This window comes from Chiloscyllium plagiosum, chromosome 19 (genome assembly GCF_004010195.1).
Source record: "Chiloscyllium plagiosum isolate BGI_BamShark_2017 chromosome 19, ASM401019v2, whole genome shotgun sequence".
Lineage (NCBI taxonomy): Eukaryota > Metazoa > Chordata > Chondrichthyes > Orectolobiformes > Hemiscylliidae > Chiloscyllium > Chiloscyllium plagiosum.
Genome location: NC_057728.1, coordinates 58780758 through 58791499, shown reverse-complemented (window position 1 = coordinate 58791499; position 10742 = coordinate 58780758).

Below are 10742 nucleotides of genomic sequence, written 5' to 3'. Positions count from 1 at the left end.
CCTCCTGCTCCCCCTGATCTCCTCCTGCTCCATCTGATCTCCTCCTGTTCTCTCTCATCTCCTCCTAGTGTCTCTGATCTCCTACTGCCTCCAGACTGTTCCCAGGCTGAACCCGCTTGTCGGCTCCAATCTCTGGTTACCCACTGGCCCCCATCCTCACTACCAGCTGCTCCAGATATCAGACCTAGAGACTTCCACAGGGACACTGTGATAGTCCCACTCTGGGCTAGGAGGCTGCCTCACCAGAACCACACTGAGGCCGGGAGAAGAAAAGATGAAAAGGTACACAAATTAAAAGCAAAGGAAACAAAATAAAAAAGGAAGAAACAGATGGAGTGGATGAGCTCTGTCTGAAGTGTCCAACTTTGCTACCATCTAATATCCCTACATCTCAACCAAAAGACCAAGTTTCGAGTCCCACCTGCTCCAGAGATCATAGAGTGATAGAGATGCACAGCACAGAATCAGACCCTTTCGTCCAACTCGTCTATGCCTACCAGATATCCTAAATTAATCTAGTGAGGAGAAAGTGAGGTCTGCAGATGCTGGAGATCAGAGCTGAAAATGTGTTGCTGGAGAAGCGCAGCAGGTCAGGCAGCATCCAGGGAACAGGAGAATCGACGTTTCGGGCATAAGCCCTTCTTCATTCCTGAAGAAGGGCTTATGCCCGAAACGTCGATTCTCCTGTTCCCTGGATGCTGCTTGACCTGCTGCGCTTCTCCAGCAACACATTTTCAGCTCAGTAAACGAATCTAGTCCCATTTGCCAGCACTTGGCCCATATCCCTCTCTAAACCCTTCCTATTCACGTACCCATCCAGATGCCTTTTAAATGTTGTAATTGTACCAGCCTCCACCACTTCCTCCGGCAGCTCATTCCATACATGCACCACCCTCTGCATGGAAAGGTTGCCCCTTAGGTCTCTTTTATATCTTTCCCCTCGAACCCTAAACCTATGTCTTTTAGTTCTGGACTCCCCGACCCCAAGGAAAAGACCTTGTCTATTCACCCTGTCCATGCCCCTTATGATTTTATAAGCCTTTATAAAGTCACCTCTTAGCCTCCGACACTTCAGGGAAAACAGCCCCAGCCTGTTCAGCTTCCAATCCTGGCAACATCCTTGTAAATCTTTTCTGAACCCTTTCAAGTTTCACAATGTCCTTCCAATAGGAAGGAGACCAGAACTGCATGCAATCTTCCAACAGTGGCCTAACCAATGTCCCATACAGCCGCAACATGACCTCCCAACGCCTGTACTCAGTGATCCGACCAGTGAAGGAAAGCATATCAAATGCTTTCTTCAATTTCCTGTCTACCCAGGAATCCAAGGTCACTTTGTTCAGTAACACTCCTCAGGAAATTACCATTAAGTGCACAAGTCCAGCCCTGGTTTGCCTTTCCAAAATGCAGCCCCTCACATTTATCTAAATAAACTCTATCTGCCACTCCTCAGCCCATTGGCAGATCTGATCAAGATCCCATTGCACTCTAAGGTAACCTTCTTCGCTATAATCTGCACTTCCAATTGTGACGTCATCTGCAAACTTACTAATTATACCTCTTATGTTCACATCCAAATCATTGACATAAATGACAAAAGGCAGTGGTTCCAGCACCAATCCTTGTGGCACACCAATGTTCACAGGCTCCAGTCTGATAAACAACTCTCCACCACCACCCTCTATATTCTGTCCACAAGCAAATTCTGTACCCAAATGGCTAGTTCTCTCTGTATTCCATAAGATCTAATCTTGCTAATCAGTCTACCATGAGGAACCTTGTTAAAAGCCTTACTGATGTCTGTATAGATCATGTCTACCACTCTGCCCTCATCAATCCTTTTCATTACTTCTTCAAAAAACTCAATCAAGTTCATGAGACATGCTTTCCCACACACAAAGCCATGTTGATTATCCCTAATCAGCCATTGCCTTTCCAAATACATGTGAATTCTGTCCCTCAAGATTCCCTCCAACAACGTGCTCTCCACCAATATCAGGCTCACCAGTCTACAGTTCCCTGGTTTTTCCTTACCATCTTTCTTAAATAGTGGCACCACGTTAGCCAACCTCCAGTTTTCCAGCATCCTACCTGTGGCTAGTCATGATACAAATATCTCAGCAAGGGGCCCAGCGATGGGAGGTGATGGTCTGAGGGTATTATCATTAGGCTGTTAACCCAGCGACCCAGGTAATGTTGTAGACACCCACGTTCAAATCCTGGCAAGATATATGGTGAAATTTGAATTCACCAAAAATCTGGAAAATTATGAACTAATGATGACCATGAGTCAATTGTTGGAAAAAAAAACATTTGTTTCACTAATGTTCTTCAGGGAAGGAAACTGCCAACATTAACTGGTTTGGCCTGCATGTGACTCCAGGCGCACAGCAATGTGGTTGACTCTTAATTGCCCTCAGGGCAATAAATGCTGACCCAGGCAGTGACATCCTCATCCCATGAATGAATTTTTAAAAAAACAATCACTTCCCACAGAGTTATTGGATACACCTGAGCAGGTCTTGGGGACTTATCCACCTTTATGCTTTTTTAAGATGTTCCTGCTCCTCTCCAGTATGGACATTTTTTGAGATGTTGCTATTTCCCCATTTTCTATAACTTCCATATCCTTCTCCACAGTAAACACTGATACAAAATTCTCATTTAGTATCCTCCAAAATTCCTGCAGTTCCACACATATGGAGCCTTGCTGATCTTTAAGGAACCCTATTCTCTCCCTAGTTAACCTTTTAGATTAGATTACATTACAGTGTGGAAACAGGCCCTTCGGCCCAACAAGTCCACACCGACCTGCGGAAGCGCAACCCACCCATACCCCTACATTTACCCCTTACAGGCAATTTAGCATGGCCAATTCACCTGACTGCACATCTTTGGACTGTGGGAGGAAACCGGAGCACCCGGAGGAAACCCACGCAGACACGGGGAGAATGTACAAACTCCACACAGACAGTGTGGAATTGAACCCGGGTCTCTGGTGCTGTGAGGCAGCAGTGCTAACCACTGTGCCGCCCACAGTCTAATCAGTCCTTAATATATTTGTGGAATCCCTTTGAATCCCTTTGGATGCTTTTGAACCTTATTTGCCAAAGTTAACTCAGTGTGTTATAGCATCTCTGAACAAGTTGATTAAGAAAATAGTAAAAAAAAAATGAAGCAGACCCATTCCCCCTCCAACTTCATACAGAGGCTCTTTTGGGGTCCAGCAGTAGTATCATTACCTCAGAACCAGAGGGACTTGAGTTCAAGTGTCATCTGCTTCTGAAGTGTGCAATAACATCTGTGAACATGTTAATTAGGAAAATCGATTAAATAAAAAACCTAAAGTGATCACTAACGTTCTCCCTCATGATGTTTTCTCAACCACTGACGTGTGATGAACTGATCGCCTAGATCCATTTATTCATATCTTCCCCCTCTTACTGAACAAATTATAGCATTGCCTTCTAATGTTTGCGTAGGACTTCAGAATTTTAGATTAGATTACATTACAGTGTGGAAACAGGCCCTTCAGCCCAACAAGTCCACACTGCCCCACCGAAGTGCAACCCACCCATACCCCTACATCTACCCCTTACCTAACACTACGGGCAATTTAGCATGGCCAATTCACCTGACCTGCACATCTTTGGACTGTGGGAGGAAACCCATGCAGACACGGGGAGAATGTGCAAACTCCACACAGTCAGTCGCCTGAGGCGGGAATTGAACCCAGGTCTCTGGCGCTGTGAGGCAGCAGTGCTAACCACAGTGCCACCGTGCCGCCCACAGATTGTACCTCAGCGATCCTGGACAATTCTTCATGATAAAACATTCCATTGGCGTACAGCACAAAATAGTGACCTAGTAATAAGACTTGGAGCACAAAAAGAAACTAATGGAAGTGCGATGGGGAATAATTCTGCATTTGCTTGAAGTGAAGCATCCACCCTGTTTCCCTTCTCTTCCCGGAGACAAGTGATAACACATTCTGAAAAGTAAAGGAGGGAGTATGTTAGCATGAATATGCCAAGCACACATTAAAAGGTCATTGCCAGCAGAACAGTCATCCTGAATTCCATCAAATGTAGTGGAAAGTATGGGTCATGATCCCCCGAGTCCCAGTCAGAGCTAAAAGGCATGCAGATGACTGAGTCAGATATGTTTGTTTATTTAAGATACATAATGCATTAAGGGAAAAAAAAAGGTTGTCAGCTTCCCACTGGAACAACTCGAATCTTTTCCACTTGAATAATAGATCAGCAGCCAGCCCTTATGTGCCAAGCCCAGCTTAAGGGTATTTCCTGTTAACAAGGTACAGCCAACCTCCATCCATCTCAGAAATATTTGAGGAAACCCATTTATAAACGAGAGAGAGAGAGAGAGTGGTGAGCTGTCCTTACTGAAGCAGACAATCCATACTTTAAATGAAAAAAGTTGATGGAAGCCATACACTGTTAATCCTGCTGCACCCTTCAATTAGATTTTATATGCACCTCAGAGCCATAGAGGTCTACAGGACAGAAAAAGACCCTTCGGACCAACGAGACTGTGCCAGTCTAGAACAATCACCTCACTATTCTAAACCGATTTGCTGGCACTTGGCCCATACTCTGCTATGTCTTGGCAATGCAAATAGTCATCTATATGTTTCCTACATGTTGTGATAGTTTCTGCCTTTATCACGGTTGAAGCTGCGAGTTCTAGACACCCACCACCCTCTTTCCTCCCTCTGTCTGCATGTTTCCCTGAATCATAGCACCCATGCAGTGTAGAAGCAGGCCATTCAGCTCATCAGGTCTACACAGTCCATCCAAAGAGCATCCAATCCAGGCCAACCCCATGGCTTATCCCTGTACCCCTACAGTCCCTGTGACAAACCTACCTAACCTACACACCATGGGCAATTTAGCATGGCCAATCTTGCTAGCGTGCACACATCTGTGGACTGTGGGAAGAAACCACAGCACCCAGAGGAAACCCACACAAACACTCAACCAGGGGTTGAATTGAACCCGGGTCGCTGGTGTTGTGAGGCAGCAGCGCTAACCATTGAGCCACTGTGCCACCCCAGAGTGTCTGTGAGGAGTTTGTATATTGTCCCCATGTCAGCATGGGTTTCCTCTGGGTGCTCTGGTTTCCTCTCATAGTCCAAAGATGTGCAGGTTAGGTGGTTTGGCCATGCTAAATTGTCCAGGCTAGGTAGGTTAGCCATGGGAAATGCAGGGTTACAGGGATAGGGTAGGGGCTGGGCCTGGATGGGATGCTCTTCAGACAGCTAGTATACACTTGATGGGCAAAATGGCCTGCTTCCACACTATAAGGGATTCTATAATTCTATGATGATTCTTCTGTGGTTGCAGGGGAAGTTGCTGGGGTGTGGGGGGCTGTAGTGAGTGAAGAAGGAGTGGACAAGGGTGTCACGGTAGGAAAGGCCCTTGTGGAAGGCTGAAAAGTGAGGGGAAGCAATGTGTGTCTGGGCGTGGCATTCCACCAGAAGTGGCAGAAATGGCAGCTAATGATCCTCTGGAAATGGATGGGTAGTGGGATGGTGGGTGAAGACCAGGGGACCCTATCACTGTTCTGGGATGCGAGACAGTGGGCGAGGGCTGAAGTGGGGGAGATGGGTCAAAACCGGTTGAGGGCCCTGTCAACCATTGCACTGGGGAATCTTCAGTTGAGGAAGAAAGTGGATATTTCAGAGGCTTCCTTGTCATCATCAGCATAGATGGGACAGAGGCAGAAGAACTGGGAGAATGGAATAGAGTCTTTCCAGGAGGCAGGGTGTAAGGATGTATAGTCAAGTAACTTTGGGAGTATTGGGTTTGCAGTGGGTATTGTTGGTCAACCTATCCCAGAAACTGACCAGGTGAAGGTGAGCACAGGATGGAATTTGGAAACAAAATTGACAAGCATTTCCCATTCCTGATGTGAGAGGGAAACAGCACCAATGATATCACTGGTGTATTGGAGAAAGAATTGTGGGTGGGGGCCAGAGTAGGACTGGAACAAGGAATGTTCCATTTCCCTCACAAAGAGACAGGTGTAACTGGAACCCATGTGGGTACCATGGCCAACCCTCTGACCTGAAGAAAGTGAGAGACGTTAAAGGAGAAATTGTTCAGATAGGCGTAGAGGAGGGTAGTGTTGTATGGTAATGATTCAAGCCTTTGCTCCAGCCATGTGTATGAGTCCAGAACAAGCATTGTACATATCAACCATCACAGATCATCACCACAGCAGAGACATGGTGGCATTATCACTAGACTATTAACACAGAGACCCAGGTGATGTCTGAAACCCACCACAGCAGATGGTGAAAATTTGAATTTTAAAAAAGTAAATCTAGTATTAAGAGTTGAATGATGATCATGAAATCATTGTGAAATGTCAGAAAAGTCCATCTGTTTTATTAAAGTCCATGAGGGAAGGAAACTGCAGTCCTTCCATGATTTGGCAGAAATGTGACTCCAGACCCACATCGACATGGGTAACTCTTAACTGAATTCAGGGCATTCACAGATGAGCAATAAATGCTGGAAATACGCATTGAGACTCACATCCTGTGAATGAATTTAACCCTCTGATTATCTGATATGTTTCAATGAAGTCACCTCTCAACATTCTTCTCGAGAATGAAAACAGCCTCATGTTCCTCAGACTTTCTTCTTTAGACATTCATTCCATACCAGGCAACATCCTAGTAAATCACCTCTGAACCCTTTCCAAAGCTTCCACATCCTATAATGCGGTGACCAGAACTGTACACAATACTCCAAGTGCAGCCGCACCAGAGTTTTGTACAGCTGCAACATGTCCTCCTGGCTCCGAAACTCAATACCTCTACCAATAAAAACTAACACACTGTATGCCTTCTTAATAACCTTATCAACCTGGGTGGCAACTTTCTGGGATCTATGGTCAAGGACACCGAAATCTCTCTGCTCATCCAAACTACCAAGAATCTTACCATTCACCTAATATTCTATATTCTGGTTACTCCTTCCACGTTTCCACATTAAACTCCATTTTCCACCTTTCAGCCCAACTCTGCAGCTGATCTACGTCTCTCTGTAACCTGCAACATCCTTCAGCACTATCCACAACTCCACTGACCTTAGTGTCATCCGCAAATTTACTATCCCATCCTTCTACGCCCTCATCCAGGTCATTTATAAAAATGACAAACAGCAGTGGCCCCAAAACAGATCCTTGTGGTACACCACTACTAACCAAGCTCCAGGATGAAATTTCCCATCAACCACCATCCTCTGTCTTCTTACAACTAGCCAATTTCTGATCCAAGGTGCTAAACCACCCACAATCCCATGCCTCCGTATTTCCTGCAATTACCTACCATGGGGAACCTTATCAAATGCCTTTCTAAAATCCATATACACCATATCAACCGCTTTACCCACATCCATCTGTTTGGTCACCATCTCAAAGAACTCAATAAGGCATGTGAAGCACGACCTACCCTTCATGAAACCATGTTGACTATGCCTCATCAAATTATTATTTTCTAGATGATTATAAATCAGATCTCTTATAATCCTTGCCAACACTTTATCCACAACCGAAGTAAGGCTCACTGGTCTATAATCAACAGGGTTGTCTCTACTCCCCTTCTTGAACAAGGGAACAACATGTGCTATCCTCCAGTCTTCTGGCACTATTCTTGTAGACAATGATGACATAAAGATCAAAACCAAACACTCTGCAATCTCCTCCCTAACTTCCCAGAGAATTCTAGGATAAATTCCATCCGGCCCAGGGGATTTAGCCATTTTCACACTTTCCAAAATTGTTTACAGCTCCTCCTTATGAACCTCAAACCCATCTAGTCTAATAGCTTGTATCTCAGTATTGTCCTTGACAACATTGTCTTTTTCCATTGTAAATATTGATGAAATATGTTCATTTAATACCTCTCCTGTCTCCTCTGACTCCAAACACAACTTCCCACTACTGTCCTTTACTGACCCTAATCTTACTCTGGTCATTCTTTTATTCCTGAGATACCTGTAGAAAGCTTTACGGTTACCTGCCAACAACTTCTCATGTCCCCTCCTGGCTCTTCTTAGCTCTCTCTTTAGGTCCTTCCTGACTTACTTGTAACTCTCAAGCACCTGAACTGAGCCTTCAAGTCTCATCTTAACATAAGCCTCCTTCTTCCTCTTGACAAGAGATTCAACTTCTTTAGTAAATCACAGCTCCCTCGCTCGACCACTTCCTCCCTGCCTGACTGGTACATACTTCTCAAGGACACACAGGAGCTGTCCCTTGAACAAGCTCTACATTTCAAACATGGTTGTTGGCTACCTGGGGTCAGAGTAAAGGACATCATGGAGAGGCAGCATGGAAGGAACTAAAAGTTGAGGTATGTGTTGCTTCCAAAAACTTCACAGTGCAAGCTGGAAGAACAGCATCTCATTTTTCATTTGGGGACCCTGCAGCTTTAGGACGCTAAAGCCTGAACATCCCCTTCCATGTCCTTTACCCACTCCCACATTCCAGACCCTGTCATAACATGGGCTGATTTCAATACAGCCAACTCATTTTCACCTACTTATGGTCCCCATTATCCACTTTTCTTTCTACTTGCTTTGCTAACATCCATCTCTTTGTCTGTTTCACTGATATTCTCTCTCTCTGGGCTCCATCTCCGTCTATCTGTTCACTCCTTTCCCCCTGCCCACACCTTCCCATCTTCCACGCCCATCTTCAGCATTTCTTACACCTTTTTCTTGTTACTATCACTTTTGAAGAAGGACAAAATGTTCATGCTGCTTTCTCTCCACAGATGCTGAGAGACCTATTGGGTTTTTCTAACATTTGTATCACAGGTTTCAGTGTTGGGTCCACTGCTCTTTATAGATTTACATTAATGTTCTAAACCTGAATATAAGAGCTTTGATCAATAAGTTTGCAGATGACAGAAAAGTAAGTGGTTTGGTTTTCAGTGAGAATGCAGGCCTTAGACCACAGGAAGATGTAGATGGGCTGCTCAGATGGGCATAGTAGTGGCAAATTAATTAAATCCATAAAGTGTGAAGTGATTAGTCTTCAGAGTGACTGATAAGACAAGGAAATGTATAATGAAAGATGGCACACTGAGAATTTCAGAATCACCTAGGTGTACATGCCACAGATCTTTGAAGGAAATAAGACAGGCGAACAAGATAGTTAAGAAGGTTTAAGGATACCTGCCTTTATTAGTCAAGGCATTGAATATCAGAGTTTTCCCAAGAGCCAGGAAGGCTAATGTGGATCACAATTGAGGTTTACAAAATTATGAGGGTAAAAAAAAAATCACACAATGACAAGTTATAGCCCAACAGGTTTATTTGGAAGCACTAGCTTTCAGAGTGCAGGTCCTTTGTCAGGTAGCACTGGGTCATATGACCCTGCCTCAGTAGTTACCTGATGAAAGAGCGGCGCTCCGAAAGCTAATGCTTTCAAATAAACCTGTTGGACTATAACCTGGTGTTGTGTGATTTTTAACTTTGTCCACCCCAGTCCAACACCGGCACCTCCACATCAAAATTATGCAGGGCACAGGTAGGGTAGATAGGAATAAGGAAAGATTTAAGATAAGGGGCAGGAGGTTAGAGGGTACGTCAGGGAAACAACATTCATACGGAAGGTAGTGAGTACTTAGACCGACTACGTGAAGAGGCGATAAAGGCAGACATTCAAGAAGTCTTTAGCTAAATGCTGGAAATAGTGTATAAAGCTACGGATAAAGTGAAAGAAAATTGCGTTAGAGAAAATTAGTGCTTAATGAGTGGTGCACACATGAGAAGATATCAAGTCTATTTCTGTGTGTTTGTAACTGTATGACTGTGACAAGACTGATTCAGTACTGATGAATTTGTAGCATTGTAAACAGAGATATCTTTAAGGGAGAAAAAGTAGTATTCATTTGGTTAGAGCTGAGAAGTGAGAACAACAAAATCATGCCACTTGAGTTATATTAATGACCACCAAATAGAGTCATAGAGATGTACAGCATGGAAACAGACCCCTCTGTCCAACCTGTCCACGCCAACCAGATATCCCAACCCAATCTAGTCCCACCTGCCAGCACCCGGCCCATATCCCTCCAAACCCTTCCTATTCATATACCCATCCAAATGCCTCTAATACGTTGCAATTGTACCAGCACCCACAACTTCCTCTGGCAGCTCATTCCATACACGTACCACCCTCTGTGTGAAAAGGTTGCCCCTTAGGTCTCTTTTATATCTTTCCCCTCTCGCCCTAAACCTATGCCCGCTTGTTCTGGACTCCCCCACCGCAGGGAAAAGACTTTGTCTATTTATCCTGTCCAGGCCCCTCATAATTTTGTAAACCACTATAAGGTCACCCCTCAGCCTCCGACACTCCAGGGAAAACAGCCCCAGCCTGTTCAGACTCTCCCTATAGCTCAAATCCTCCAACCCTGGCAACATCCTTGTAAATCTTCTCTGAACCCTTTCAAGTTTCACAACATCTTTCCGATAGGAAGGAGACCAGAATTGCACACAATATTCCAACAGTGGCCTAACCAATGTCTTGTACAGCCGTAACATGACCTCCCAACTCCTGTACTCAATACTCTGACCAATAAAGGAAAGCATAACAAATGCCTTCTTCACTATCCTATCTACCTGTGACTCCACTTTCAAGGAGCTATGAACCTGCACTCCAAGGTCTCTTTGTTCAGCAACACTCCCTAAGACCTTACCATTAAGTGT